The 15,454-nt window shown below is 39.6% G+C and overlaps 1 pseudogene; it reads right to left on the reverse strand.

The window, feature by feature from the left end:
• Positions 1–12,480: 12,480 nt before the first annotated feature.
• Positions 12,481–14,873, reverse strand: LOC140945906 (QRFP-like peptide receptor; annotated as a pseudogene).
• Between the last annotated feature and the right edge of the window lie 581 nt (positions 14,874–15,454).

Raw genomic sequence — 15,454 nt, forward strand, 5'->3', positions numbered from 1 at the left:
CCATTGGTTGTTCTAAGTGTGGGGGGCACCTGTCTTGCCAAGAGCACTGAATAACTTACTGCAATTTATATGCTTGAAAAGAATTAACACCAGTAGGTTTCTTATTAACATTTCAAAGGAAAAAAGGTAAATGACACAAAATTGAATCAGTCTGAGAGCACTTGGGCATCCCTCTTTATCCCTGTGCCACTATATGGATTTTGAGTAAACTAGCGTGTGTGGCGAGGGAGTTAAAAGGGCATGACAAGTCGCATCGCTAATTTTGGTGCCTCAATAATTCTCATCTCTAACCACTTGTCCCACGCCTGTGTAAAGTTAATTTCACTTTGTTAAATGCTCTATATTAAAGTTTTATTATATTGTATCTAAATCCTGAATACAGAAAAAATGTATGCTGTTTATTTCTTAACTACCTGAAGTTTTTTTTGCAGCAATGGAAAGGAGCCTTTCCTTATGACTGCTATTCTCAAACCACCTTTAGTTGTTTAGGAGGTTCACAATAAGGAGAGCACCCAACAGAATGATGCCTGCGCTTTCATGATCCTACTGTTAAGTGATGTGTACAGCAGGAAAAAGGCATATTTCCCTCAGAATTCTGACCGTTTCCGTAAAATGCTATTTAATCCTTTTCTACGAGCAGAGCCCAACGATTTTTCATTTCCTAGCTTTCAACAGGCGGGTTCTGCACGCACGGTGAAAAAAAAAAAGGAAATTGGTCTGTGATGAGGAGTCTGCGTCCTCTAATATGTAATTATTCGCCCGAGTAAATCTATTCATAAATAATATACAAGCCACCTGCAAAACAGAGAAGATTTTTTCGCTGTTAATAATGTTCTGATGTTCTAACCTACACATTAAGAGATTTTTCGCCCTTTCTTTCAAGAAAATAAGACACGCGTTCGCAATTAATCATTCCATTGAACACGAAAAGTTTGTTGCCAAACTCACGTCCTAGCAAAGTCAATGTTGATCTTGATTCCACGAATATTTAGATAGTTATAATGTTAGTGTGACTTCCACCTAACACTCTGCCTGAGGGCCGAGTACATTACCCAAACTCGCTGCTCATTATTTATTATGTTCATAACTGCGACGCAAACGACGATGCAATATATTCGGATGTTCTAAGCTCCCACTTTCCCAAATGCAGAGTACCCAGACGGTGTAGGAAAAGGAAAGACGCCCTCACAATTAATCATTTCATTGGACACACAATTGACTAAAAGAATAAAATGTTGCCAAAACTCCTAGCAAATCTAAAAATCAATGTTGACCCTGATTCCACGAATTTTTAGATAGTTATATTATGTTAACTATCTAAAAATTCGTGACTTTCACCTTAATATTGCCGGAGGGCCAAGTACATTACGCAAACTCGCTGCTCATTATTTATTATGTTCATAACTGCTACGCAAACGAATATGTTCGGATGTGCTAAGCTCCCACTTTCCCAAATGCAGAGTACCCACACGGTGTAGGAAAAGAAAAGACGCCCTCACAATTAATCATTTCATTGGACACGCAGTTGACTAAAAGAATAAAATGTTGCCAAAACTCCTAGCAAATCTAAAAATCAATGTTGACCCTGATTCAACTACGTTTTCTATATTATCATCTTATTTTATCATTTTTACTATCATAATTATTCGTAATTTTTATTATTAGTAGTATTATTGTTTTGTTTTGTTTTTTTCCCTGTGGCGCATTTGAATATATTTATATAGATATTTGCGCCTTATAAGTTTTTGAAATAAATTAATTAATAAGTTTTATGCTGTAATGTTGGTGGAACTTACGATTTTAACCCAGCATAAAGGCAGTACATAAGCCAAACTCGCGGCTGATTTATTTATTTATTATGTTACTTCATAACTGAAACGCAAACTGCGTTGCCACATGTTCGAAAGTCCCACTTTTCCACGTGCAGAGTAACCAGACCACATGGGCCAATAAGAAAGCGGATTTTTCGTTAATATCAATGTCATTTAAACATTTTCCTTTCATTTCTAGGTATAGTGTAGATGTCTTCTTAGTTGCCGATGTTTCGTAATTCATAATTCAAACATATATCTGACGCTATGACAATCTAATTTACTTAGGCCCGGTTCAGACACCGATCTTTTCATGAGCCGAACCTAATACATTGAATTAAGTACATGAAAAGTTCGGCGTCTGAATCAATTTGGAACGCCTATTTCAATTTGGAACAGCTCAGCCGTTCTTTTCGCCTAGCCAGGCCGGGAATTTCGCCTTTGGACAGGGTCACCCAACGAGAATATAGTTCAAGACCACTTAAACAAACTTAAACGTATTTTAGTATTTAAACGGTAGATGCAGGCATATTTTTATCCCCTAAAAATTTTACATCTGTTCGGATTTCCTAGCTGAAAGTCTAGTGATCCGAAAATTATAGGGATCAAAACTTACCTTTTCGAAAATTTCAGCCAGAAATAAGGGCTCCCGAAAGTTCTAGTTGACCTTTTTAAAGTAACAATCTGTTAAAAATGGGCAACTATACCGTATGTTCGAAAATCCTAGGAGAGGGAGGCAAGCAAGAAATTTTACAACGAATTTTCCGAAAATTCTAGATCTCAAATCGTCTTCGGAACAGATATTTTCCGAAAATTGACATTGGATGCCCCTGTTTGGAGCGACTTTGGAACTGCTTTGATTCAGACGCCGAACTTTTCATGTACCGAACCTAATGCATAAATTGTTATAACACATTTTGAAAGCAGTTTGACCGAAATGAGCATTTTTTGCCTTTTGAATTTAGTTCAGCTGCAATTAAGATCGGCGTCTGAATCAATTCAGCTGGTCTAAATAATTTGGGTCGATATATCGACGACTTATTCAAGACTGGCGACGTAACCACACTTTTCCGTATCAGCATCTACGATAAGAGAGATGACTTTGCATTCTGGATTGTCAACTTTCCTCATATGGACAGCAACATTCCCGCCAATCCAGCTTACGGTGTTTACATATCTCAACTGGTGAGATATGCTAGAATTAGCACGTCCAAAGTTGACTTCATAAATAGACTCCGCGGACTTTCATTACGTCTCAGACAACAAGGCTTTGAAACTAATCGACGTCAGAACTCATTTTTAATAAATTCGTCAATCGCCATGGTCTTATCGTCGAGAAGTATGGTGCAGCCCTGCGGGAGATGAGATTTAGCAATCCAGGCTTAAATTGCACCATCGTATCCTTACATTGCTTATTTATTACTCGGATTTTTATTTCAGTTGTATCTTGGTACCTGTGCGCGCGCAATTTAATTTTGGTCGCGTGCATTATTTATTTATTTAAGTTGCGTGTACATTTAGTTCGTTTAATAACGTCTTAGTTTTGCTTTGCGTTATTTTCCTCACTTATATGTATTGTCCGCGACTGTGCTCACATGGTGGGTGGCTCCTCCTAAAATGTTCTGCAATTGGTATAGGATTTAATGGAGCCGAAACCAATCGTGGAATTGCACGCACTTTAGGCATCCTACTGATGAACAGTTGGGATACGTAGATATATTTTTAGCAACTACTATAATTTGCAGTCTGTCTACTTTGAATTATAATTCGAATTAGGTTCGGCTCATTAAAAAAGTTCGACGTCAGCGAACCGGACCTTAGGCTCCAAGTTACTAGCATTACGGTGCAATTGTAACAAACTACTTGCTAGCGATGGGATAACAAGCTTCCGCAGGTGATAGGAACAAAGCGATAGGATAACCCAACTTGTGACTCATTTGTCTCTGATCGCCATTCTCCCCTACCCGCCTACGCAAACTCACTCGCCCCCTCCCCCTCCCCCCCCCCCCTCTCCCTTTTGAAATGAAACACTTGCTGGCGCTAAATATAAAACTTCCGGTGGCTAAAGTGTTATAGTAGGATCAAAGGAATATTAATGTTACTCGTTTTCTTCGATAACTTGTCCTAGTTGCCATTGCTTTGTGTCGATTATGCTCTACTGTTCTCTTTATTCTCTTTTGCCTCAAGTTTAATCAACTACTATTTTAGTACGGTAATTTTTACATTCAATCCCGATGCCATGCGAGTTCCTAACTTTTCACCTGAGGACGAAATGCAACCGTTCAAATCCTTTACCTGTATATTTTTCCATCTAGTGTCTATAATTGTAGTTAATTATTAACCACCTAATGAGAATTTTAAATTCAAATTTTAGGAGCCGTTAAAAGATATTTTCTCTTGGTATAGCTCTGGCGCTGAGGAACGCTAATTTTGTTAGCCGAAATATTGGCCTATAATAAATCAGCCCTTTGCCGTAGTGCCAGTTCTGCATTCAATTTTGTTTTACCTTACACTTTAAGTGACGTCTGGCTACAGCATCTCTTTAATTAGAGATCCGGCAAGGGGAACCGGTCAGTTATATTTAAGTGTTGCGTGGACCTCTGCATTCAAACAGTTAGTTCAAAAGTAGTGTTACCCTTTTAGTGAGCGTTTTTACACGACTGGTAAACGATTTAGTCTGTGGGAGAAAATCTATGATGAGATTATCCAGATGAAAACTTTTTTTCCAGAAACATTGCATGGTGGACTTGATATTCAGTATCATCCATCATCCGTCCATCCGTCTATCCGTTAGCCTCCTCGCAAACGTCCTTTGGGGTTCGTTTGTCAGGCATTCATTTCTCCCCACGGACGTCGTCCGTGGGGAAGAAATGAATGCGTGACAAACGAACCCCAAAGGACGTCTGCGGGGAGGCTATCTATCCGTCCCCTCGTCCCTTCGTCCATCCATCCACTAATCCATCCATCCATCCATTCATTCGTTGCTTCCTCTTCCTGTAAATTAGTAACCCGAAAGCAAAGTTCACGAAAAAACCAAACAAACAGCAAACCACTAACAAAAGTAAAAAATATCCAGCACTAGTGTCTTTGCTTGACCCTCCTGGAAAGTGGTTTTATGAGTTTCTTTGCATCCGTTCTGTTACAGCGTCTTCTATCTTTGCTCCACCCTTAGTTTCCACTTTTGCAAACACTTTCATCTGAGTATTTTAGGAAATTACATTTGAAAACAGGATTTATCCGTGCCACACTCCTGTCCTGGCGTATATAAACGGATAAATTGTATTAGAAAAGTAAGTACTAGAAACGCTCACGGCCATCACTTAAAATGGGATAAAAAGGTTAACACGATTCGTGCCGCTTCCGGCTCGGGAAGGCCTGCCGACTTGCCGAAATCAATCTTCTGCCGGGCTTCCGTTTTACTTACTTTCTTACGTGCGTTATGGGAGATGTGCAAGTGGCCAATAAGACCACTAAATGCAAAATGACGTGCGCGCATTTTCGGACAAAAACACGAGCTTCAATACCTCGAAAAATTAAGTACGTAAAGTCGGGATTTCAAGTAATAGAGACTCAACACTGAAAAACTGATAGCTATTTACCAAAATTCAAACTAAGGGAAAGAACTAGCGATTCTTCTAAGTTTCTACTTTCATGAGGTATCACAGCACTTAAACACCTTTATTTGTACAAATTTTCGGTTCGAAAGGGGTTCTTTGTTTTCCGATAGAGAACGCTTGAATTCTCAGGCTTTTGCGTCACGCGGCATTTAGCTGGCGGCCGGGAAAGCTCTTATGTGGGTTAAAAACGTTACCCATTTTTGAGAGTTTGCTATCTAAGCATTCCTTGTCTCAGAATAAATATTACATTAATCTTTTAGTTCCTCAAGCAATGAATTCACGCACTGCTAGAAAAACTGAAAAACAGATGTTTCTGTTGGTTTCCGGCGGCCATATTTGTGCCCCTCAAAACAAAGCTTTATAAATTTGGGTAAAACGTTTTTCTGAATATCCGGCGTATATGAAAAATCGCCAAGACCTGATTCTGGGCGAGGCTTTTTGTACATTTATCTTCTTTCATTTCCCAGATTCTGGACATTTCTGTACTGAATAGTTTCCTTTCTTTTTTTGTGGATGGCGTAACAGTGGAAACAGAGGCTAAAAATCAGGCACCTTATACGGAGGCTGTGTCACCTGTCATAATCTAAACGATTTTTAATTGACACAAGCTCAGGGCGTGATCGTTTTTTGTTTTCCCTTAATAAGCGTTTTGAGTCAAAAAATGAAATTCTAAGATGATACGACTATTTTTTAACCGGAAAATGAGCTTATTTTTCAAAAAAAAAAAGCGATAAGCAAGGAAGAAATAATCGTGTCAACGGGAAATGACAGGGAATTGCAGTAACTGATTCAGTGTGTCGAAGAGAAGTGTATAGATCATAAAGACGCAGACATGAGAAAGTACTCTAACGTTTTCAACGAACTGGTCTAGTTGATGGGCTTGTTCTCCGCGGTGAACGCATTGCGGTGCCTCAGACACTCAGGGAAGCAATGGTTAAGATTGCCCACGAAGGCCACCAATTGTTCGTACAAAGCAGTTACTCCGTGCCTATGTGTGGTTTCCTGGTATAAACACAATGGTCTAAAAGCATGTAGGGAAATGCCTCGCTTACCAATCTACCACGCCCTGTCACACCAGAGAGCCTCTACAGATGACAGACTTGCCAGGGGGTCCGTGGAAAAAAGTCAGTGTAGATTTCGCTGGGTCTTTACGAAACAAAGACATGGCTTTGGTCTTTTGGCACCAGTATGCCAGGTATCCGGTCGTTGACTTCACATCAAGTACTTCTACTGATGACGTCATTTCCCTATTTACGCACGTGTTCAACACGTACGGAATCCCCGAAGAGATGAAAACGGATAATGGGCCCCCGTTTAATGGATCAAAGTTTGCGAACTTTGCTCAGGAACAAGGGTGCCGACACCGAAAGGTCACCCCTAGGTGGGCGGAAGCTGATGGTGGCTTGGAGCGTTTCATGTAAATCCTCAAGAAGGGTGCGAGAATTTATAAACTTGAAGGATAAGCTATTCGGGAGGGAGTGCAAAGAACGGTTGGCAGCTATCGCGCCACGCCCCACCCAGCGACAAAAGGAAGGCCCTGACATGCTCATGTTCGACAGAGAGCTACGGAGGAAGCTACCGGAAAGGATCGTACCTGCAGGAGAAATTCCATACGACCCAATCAGACAAAGAGACGCAGCTAAAAAGAAGCAGATGAAAGAGTACGCGGACAAGAGAGGGAACGCCCGGGAGAGCCTATTATAGTGGTTGGAAACGAAGTTCTTTTGAAGCAGAGCAAAGTAGATGTTCTGACCCCAGCATTTGACCCCCGACCCTTCTCAGTAATAGGCGTGAAAGGAAGTATGATCACCGTGAAAAGGGGTAGGGAGATTAAATCGAGGAATTCATCCCATTGTAAGTTGCTGAAGCACGCGAGGGAGGATGAGTACGTAGCTGTGGATTTGGACCAAGAAGGTCTGGATACATCCAGCGCGGAAGAAACTGAAACAGGAGCCAGGGAAGATTTGCGTTTGCAACCTGACAACCTCGGCGCATCCAGTGAGTTGACAATTGGCGGTCAACGTAACAAGCCTGATGGTCCACCGAGATCCTTAGGAGCGACGGAAACGGAGCGACACCTAAAGCAGCCAGACAGTACTGCAGTAAGCGGGCGAAGAAGATCAGCGCTAACAAGAACGTCTACTTGGAACACTATTTACAGCGACTTTGAACCACACTAGAAAAAAGGGGGGAGATGTAGTGTCGGGTCTCAAGGGACTTAATGCAGGATAATGAGATGCCAAATGAGGTTAACACTCGAGGCAAAAGGGACTAGACTTGCATATAAGACAGTGGTGGACTATTAACGGAACTCGAGGCGTATAATGTAACTGTTTATTAAGCCGCATTTGCGACTTTACAATAACCGTCACGAAAACTATCACAAGGTCTATGATTTTTATTATAGGTTAAAATTACCTGTGTAACTGGTTATAACCTTTTAAAATAGTTACCATAACTTGTCAGTTTTTACAGGGTGAATGTTGTGAACGACTTTCAGCCTTATAAAAAATGAATTTGTAATTATGAAAATATCTGGCTCTTAAAATTTGACTGACAATATTAGTACACCCATCGTCTCACGCACAACACTTGTCACAGGAACATGATTTTTTTAAGAGGGACATTACTCGTCACAAAGGCAACAAATGTCAAATATCATCATTCGAATTTATTAATAAAATGAAGTATACTTTTACGCTATCCAGACAGGGATTTTATTTTGGTTCCTGTGACCGGTAGTGGGATGGGGGCTCCAAACTTCAAAACCGCTCATGATACGGCCACCAAAATTACACTGAATATTGTACCCACAATTTCCAGTATCTATGCCTAACTTGCTCGACACAATGAAGTAAAATTACGTCATATTCTTGAATTTATTGGCAGAAACCAACTTACATCATTTTTTCTTCTCAACCGAAAAATACTTTATAAATAGTAAGGTGTCTGACAAAATCAAGAAGTTGGCTGACATATAGTCTGCTACACAGCCGTTTTTAGTGTCGCTCAGAGCGTTGCGTGACGACACTAAAATCGGCTGTGTAGCAGACTAGCTGACATAGAAATCATCTTTAACCACTGAATAGCGATGATTTAAGGATGACGTCAACAAAGGTTCTTAAACCATACCATCTGCCATCTTGGATCCGCCATTTTGAATTATTTGAATGTGTTCAATTTTACGTTAAAAACCCGTATAAATATAGACAATCGTGATAGGAAAAAATCTATATAAAACGATGCTTAGGAAGCAAAAAAAAAAAAAAAAAAAAAAAAACGAAAGAAAAAAGACCTCAATTTGTAGCATTCCGAGAGAAATTAACACTGGTAAGATTTGAACCCAACTTCTGCCAACTGGTCATTTTAATTTTTTTTTTTTCAAATCAGTTACGGAAAAGTCTGGGATACACTAACTGCTTTAAACTTCATAAATAGTGCTAATCAAGTGTAATTAATAAGTCATTATAACGTCAATGTTGACATGACGTTTACGTCACGACTATCAAAAAAGGGTCCTAGATAACTTTTTCGGAAAAGTCGCTGATTTTAGTGGTCATAGCTAAAACGGTTTTGAAGTCATTTAGCTTTTTAGCATGGGGGGATCCAAACGCCTCCCTGGTGTCAATAGGAATAAGTTTAATAAGTGAATTCGTGCTCTCAGTTCCTTTTCCTTTTGTTTCTCGATTTGGGGTATAAAATTGTTTAGAAGTGATAATAGGGCATAAGCTGCCTTTTTTTCGTAACAGTTTAACGCGTTTCTGAAGTAATCACGACTGGAAGAGTGGATCCCTGCCTGCCTTCTTGAATCGTTGGTACTACTCTAGCAGACACACCCATAGCATTGCGTCTTTGGGCACAGCAGAGTATTTTTCGGAATTCTCTTCTAAATATAGGATTCATCCCTGCGTATATAAACGGATTCACTGTGTTGGAGAAATACATACAAAAATTGCAGAGGAGTTCGACATTACGTGGCATCGTCGCGACGAGACGAAAGCGTCTCAAAATAACGATAACCCAAAATGGGATCCAGCATATCATGAACGCCAGCACAACTGCGAAAAGTGATTTGCTTATCTTGATCTCACGCGTAGTAATGTGGCTGAATGTTTCGCTTCTCTGGATTGTAGTTGATGCATCAGCGTTGTGCTGTTGGATCGTCATTGCAATTTTTATGTAACTAAATATTACTGTTAGTAATGGGATTAAGAGGAAACATATGACTACAAAGGCATAGTGACACATTTTTCCAATTTCGCTTAGGTGGGCTGGAGCGCAAAGAGCATATCCCGGGACGAAGACAAAATGCTGAAGACCAGCTAACTTCGGTGCAGCAGTATAACAAGCGACAAAAATCCACACACAGGCAAGCAAGCCGTGAGACTTCCACGGTGAAAAGATTCTCTTGTACTGCTGCTCCGACTTGCACTGATACTCATGTATCTGTTGAAAGTCATTAAACCCATCGTTACTGGTGAAATGTAGATAACAAACCCACCGAAGAAACCATGCGCGGAAAGTTACAAAAACCTGAGGCAAAAACCCAATCGCCTCGTAGGCCGAGGCGGATAACACTCTCCGAGATCTCCATAATTCTTCATACGATACAAAAGCCGAATTCAACAATTGTTTTATTATTCAGTCAAAATTCTTTATTCCTAGTTTAAAAACATGGCTAAAAAAGAGGAGAAAAATGTTCCTTACCCACACCAAATAAAGGCAACTGGTCCTCCCCTTAGCCCCAGACAACGCCTTTTTCGAGTATGTAAAGTCTTGACATTTTTCAAGAGTACGTAGACTAGTCTTATTTTACCCTAGTCATGCAAAGAAAGGAAATGCAACCCCCAATAAGATTTGAGTAGCTGTTCATTTTTTTTTTTCCAGACACAAAACTTGAATTGGTGAACTTCGACAGTCACTGTTATAATATGTCATAATAAGTAACATTCCATTTTGGGGCAAAACTGCGATTGTTTTTGTATGTGTGTGTAAACGTCGTGCGAAACTGTACCAAAAGAAGCAAAATATTTAATTATCATTTCCATTTTAGACCAATAAACATAAAACAACTGCAGCCAATATGTTCCACATCTCGTAAATGACGGACCGGTCCCAGGCAGCGCCATGTCACATATGAATGTTTCACAGTTGTAGAGCTCATCTCAGTTGCTCTAATCTTTGCTTTACGTTGTAACATATAAAAAAACCCAAGGGTGATTTAAATGTCCCTGTTTTGTGCCACGGGGGAGGAGATTGCTTGTACCCAAAGGGATTAAAATGGCTGCCATCTTGCATTTTACTTTCTGTTTACATTTTTCAGAAGAGTGCAGAAACTGAAAGCGTTTTTCTAGATCACAAATATGGTAGGACTAAAAATTAAATTAAATTGCTCTCAGATACATTTGGTATTTATATTTTGTTTTTCTACAGAATGAGACCCAAAACAACAATTACCGAAGAATTCATTCGACTTTTTTTCTCCTAGCGTCGAGGAACGATGCACAGTAATTTCTTAGGGAGTTATTATAACTCCAAAAATGGAGTAAAACGTTTAGGTACTAGATAATCCCTTTTATGGGGTTACTTTAACTCCTGATTTAACTCCAAATTTGAAGTTATTTTTACTCCTGAAAAAGAGTTCTTTTTACTCCCAGTCAGGTGGCCATATGGGCTCCTGTTCCAGTCTGGAGTTAAATAACTCCAAAAATGGGTTTAGTTTTACTCCTTACATGGGTTTTTTTTACTCTTTAACTCTGAAAGTGGAGTGAAAATTTTAGCTACAGGTATGAGCTCCTGGTACAGGATAACTCCTTTTTGGGGGTTATTTTAACTCCCCAATATCTGGGGTCATTTTTACTCCTGAAAAAGAGTTCTGTAAACTCCTTTATGGGGTTAAAATAACTCCACTGTAAGAAGTGAAATTAACCCCACTAGAGGAGTTATTATAACTCCTTGCAAATTACTGTGTGAGAGACGGCTGTATTGGAACGTTTAATACTGAGCGATCCTTAAGCCATTGATTGGAAGCTTCACATGGAAAAGGTGTTGTCTTTGAGGGACGCAGGTCAATCAAACATGTGAAGACGTTTTCGCATTCTTGAGCAGCAGTTTGACACGAATATTCGGTCAGAAGTTTCGGACTATTAGCGCGTGCGAGAACAACTCGGAAACTTAAGCGACCTACAACTGGTTACTTGGTGGGGGGGGGGGGGGGGGGGGTGGAGGACTTACGCTGAGCAACTACACTTTGGCGATCTGACAAGGCTCGTCACAGCCTTGGTACACAGGATCTCACTAACTGCCGTAAATCGGACTGCAAATACTTCAAATTCTTGAACCTAGTGCAAGTCCAAGTTAATTTTATTGTGCAAACTACGCTTAGCTATTTCAGTAGACTGCTTGCAGTCCGCCTTTTCTCTTAAAATCCGTCTAGTTCTTATCTAATCCAGCGCGATTACAAATTTAGGGATTGAGACGAGACGAGAAGAGACAGAATGCTGACTCTTTTGCAGTAAACAAACCCTCCGTCAGCCCAGAAACGGACTAACCGATTGGTCAATTGCATAGCTGTTGACAGATCATTGACTGGTCTGTGGTGAGATTGTAAAAAATAAAAATAGTCACCCGTCACAACCAACTGCAAACAATAGCGAACCAAGCAGAATCTCAGCAATATAAAAGTTTTAGGATATCTTACAGAAGGAAAACTGCTGTAAATTTCCTCAAGGGAAACGAATTCAAGGCAATCTTATTTAATTTTTTCAGTTGTTTACGTTCTATTTATAAATCGTTTCAAGTTACTCGGGTTCAATTGATTAATTAAATTACCTTGACAGCTTCGTTGTCTCCAGACAGAACAAAAGAGTCAGCAGTCTCTTATTTTTTCTTCTCGGGCTTCGCCGCTCGCGTTTTTATATGTAGCAGTAACTTTGCAAAGAAAAATAAGAGACTGCTTGCAGTCTACTATTTCATTGAGAAAACTCACTAGCCTTTTTACAGGCATTACACATTTTAACCCTCGCGAAACTCGGTTTGTAACGGCACTCAAGTTTGACAGGTATTACACATTTTAAAAACTGATAAGAAATTAAAAAGAATAGATAATTATGTCTAAAATATGTTCAAAATAACTATTAAAAAGATAAAAAAAACTATTTACAGAAGACTAAAAAATTTCACTAAGATTAAGCAAAAACTATTTACAGTGCGATAGACTGGTAGTAGTAGTAGTAGTTTATTATAGTAAACCTGATAGGTCCAGTTTTGTAATACTATTTTAAAAGCCTTGAAATATCGTATAGTTCTATATGAATCGGTTTTAGAATTCCATAGTTTTTCCATAGTGTAAAATCTTTAATTTATGCTTAAACGAGAACTAAAACATAACCAACTTATCTTTACAGGGCAATTTCCTACGTAGTACATTGTACTGGCTATTCGCTATTAAAGATATCTGTGAAAAGTGCGTCTGAGTGGTACGAAACCACCTGTAGAAACAATATTGAGTTCTATATTGCAAAAGCTATTTGAGTGACAGTTTAAATAACCTTGAAAGGAAATATAGGACTCCCATATGAAAGGGGCGGGGATGCTCGTTGCTCGCTTAGGAGTGTACATTTTGGATTTTGGTCTCACTTAGGGTGTTCTCGGCAAAACACCTTTATATTTAGCCGTTAAGGTCTCTTTTAGCGTTGCAGGCAAATTATATATTTTCAATTCGTTTTAGTTACTAGATTCATGGAATCAAAGTTGAAAGTGGTGTCCTTTAGTGGTTAAATTTAAAATTTCCGACGAGCATCCCAGGCAAGCCGGAAGGAACATGTGAAACAATTTTGTGAAACTTGCTGAAGATATCTACAAATAGATAAGAGAAAGCTGAAATGAGAGTAAATGCCGATGAATATCGAAAGTTCCAGAAAGCCCCAAATTTTAATGATTTCTCTCGAGACTGTTATAATTTATTTGCCATTAATAAGCGGCAAGAAATGAAAACGTTCGAGCAAAACTGTGTCACCCTGATCCTAAGGCATATTACGAGACTTTCATTTTCACACTAAGAGACAGCTCTTTTATCTTCTGATTGAATTAACACAGATTAACCTGAAGGTTCAAACACACACAAACGCTTTTTTAACCCGAATTTATGGTAGTTGCTTAGCTGAGTATCCATTCGCCGCGAAAACATAGATAAAAAAAGTTCTTTACTTGAGACAAAACAGGAAATGAAATTAAAGAAATTTTCGATTTCACATACACCCACAGGATTGCGTCTTCCTTCACAGCATAGCATTCAGTAACAGAATTCTCTTATGGGCATCTATCTCTTTTTCAATCTAATCACAACAAACTATGACGACTACGTCAGTTCACGAAGTCTCATCCACCTCTGACTTGGTAGAAGCTGCTGTAGTAGTACATCGAGGAGAATTTCTGCTGTACATTTCCATCCCGCTTTGACCTGTCCCCCGTCCGGTATTTGATTCACATTTCTGTGAGTGTTTGCAGTTGAAGAGCCTTCGTTCACAGCAAAGCATTTTTCGGAATTCGCTTCTGAAAGTGCTATTCATCCCAGCGTATATAAAAGGATTTATTGTATGGGATAAATATACACAGAAATTGGAGAGGACTGTTATGTTCCGTGGCACCGACTTGACGATATTGAAGCCCGTTAAAACAACAACAACCAAAAATGGGATCCAGCATATCATGAACGCGAACACAACCACGAATAGCGACTTACTCAGCCTGAGCTCTCGCACGTTGATGCTTGGGCCTGTTGCGCCCCTGTGAGTCGTAGATGACATAGCGGCATTGTGCTGTCGGATCATCTTTGCAACCTTTATGTAGCTGAATATTGTAGTCAATAGAGGAGTTAAAAAGAAAAAAACAGAAGACAATGGCGAAGTGGACATTTTTTCCAGTCTGATTGAGATCAGCCGGAAGGCAAAGGGCATATCCTGGGACAAACACATAGTCTTGAAGACCTGTTAACTTTGGAACAGGGATGTAGCAAGCAACAAGGATCCATGCACAGGCCAATAATGCTCGTGACTTCCACGGTGAAAAGATTCTCTTGTATTGCTGCTCCGACTTACAAATCCTCATGTACCTGTTAAATGCTGTTAAACCCATAGTGACGGGTGAAACGAGTACCACAAACACCGCCATGTACGCTTGAAAGTTGCAGATCACTCGGCCATAAACCCATTCGCCTGTTATAAGCACACCCAATGTAAAAGGCATGACAAGTACACCGGACATTAAATCACTTGCAGCAAGTGCGATGATATACAGATTGGTGGTTGTGCGTAGTCGTGTGTTCTTGTAAACTGCAATGCACACGATTATGTTCCCCGTTAACGTCAGAACGTTGAAAATTATCATGGAGAAGACCTCTACGGTGGTTAAAAGTACACTACGCTTTTATTAAAACGTCCGCCATTCTGAGATATAAGAAACACCAATTAAGTAAACTGTATTTTGGTTTCAATTCTAGATTACGAGATTGATAATCGGCTATTTTTCGAAACTAGTTCACGTCTTTGAGGCGGAGCTTATCAAGGATTTTAACCGCAAAATTTGAAGAATGCGTCATCCATAGAAACTTACCGAAAATTCAATACTTTCTAGACTTAATATCAGCACTGGGTTATTTGTGGCTTTTCTTATAGATATATTTTCATATTGTTTCTCAACACAGAAAAGCATGAACAACAACATCAAAAAAACTGGCCGGCCGTCTTAAGCGGCTCAGAAATGGCTTGAATTGCCGAGTATGAATGTTCTCGTACCCTGTTAAAAAAATTGTTTCAAATTTCTCTTGGAAAAAAGATTCAAATAGCTACAAATCAGAGAAACGGATTCAGCCTTATAAAGAATGAATTTGTAATTATGAAAATATCTGGCTCTTAAATTTTGATTGTCAATATTAGTACACCCATCGTCTCACGCACAACACTCGTCACAGGCCGGCATGATTCTTTCAGAGGGCAGTACTCGTCAAAGGGGCAACAAATGTCATAT

Source organism: Porites lutea, chromosome 8 (assembly GCF_958299795.1).
Source record: "Porites lutea chromosome 8, jaPorLute2.1, whole genome shotgun sequence".
Lineage (NCBI taxonomy): Eukaryota > Metazoa > Cnidaria > Anthozoa > Scleractinia > Poritidae > Porites > Porites lutea.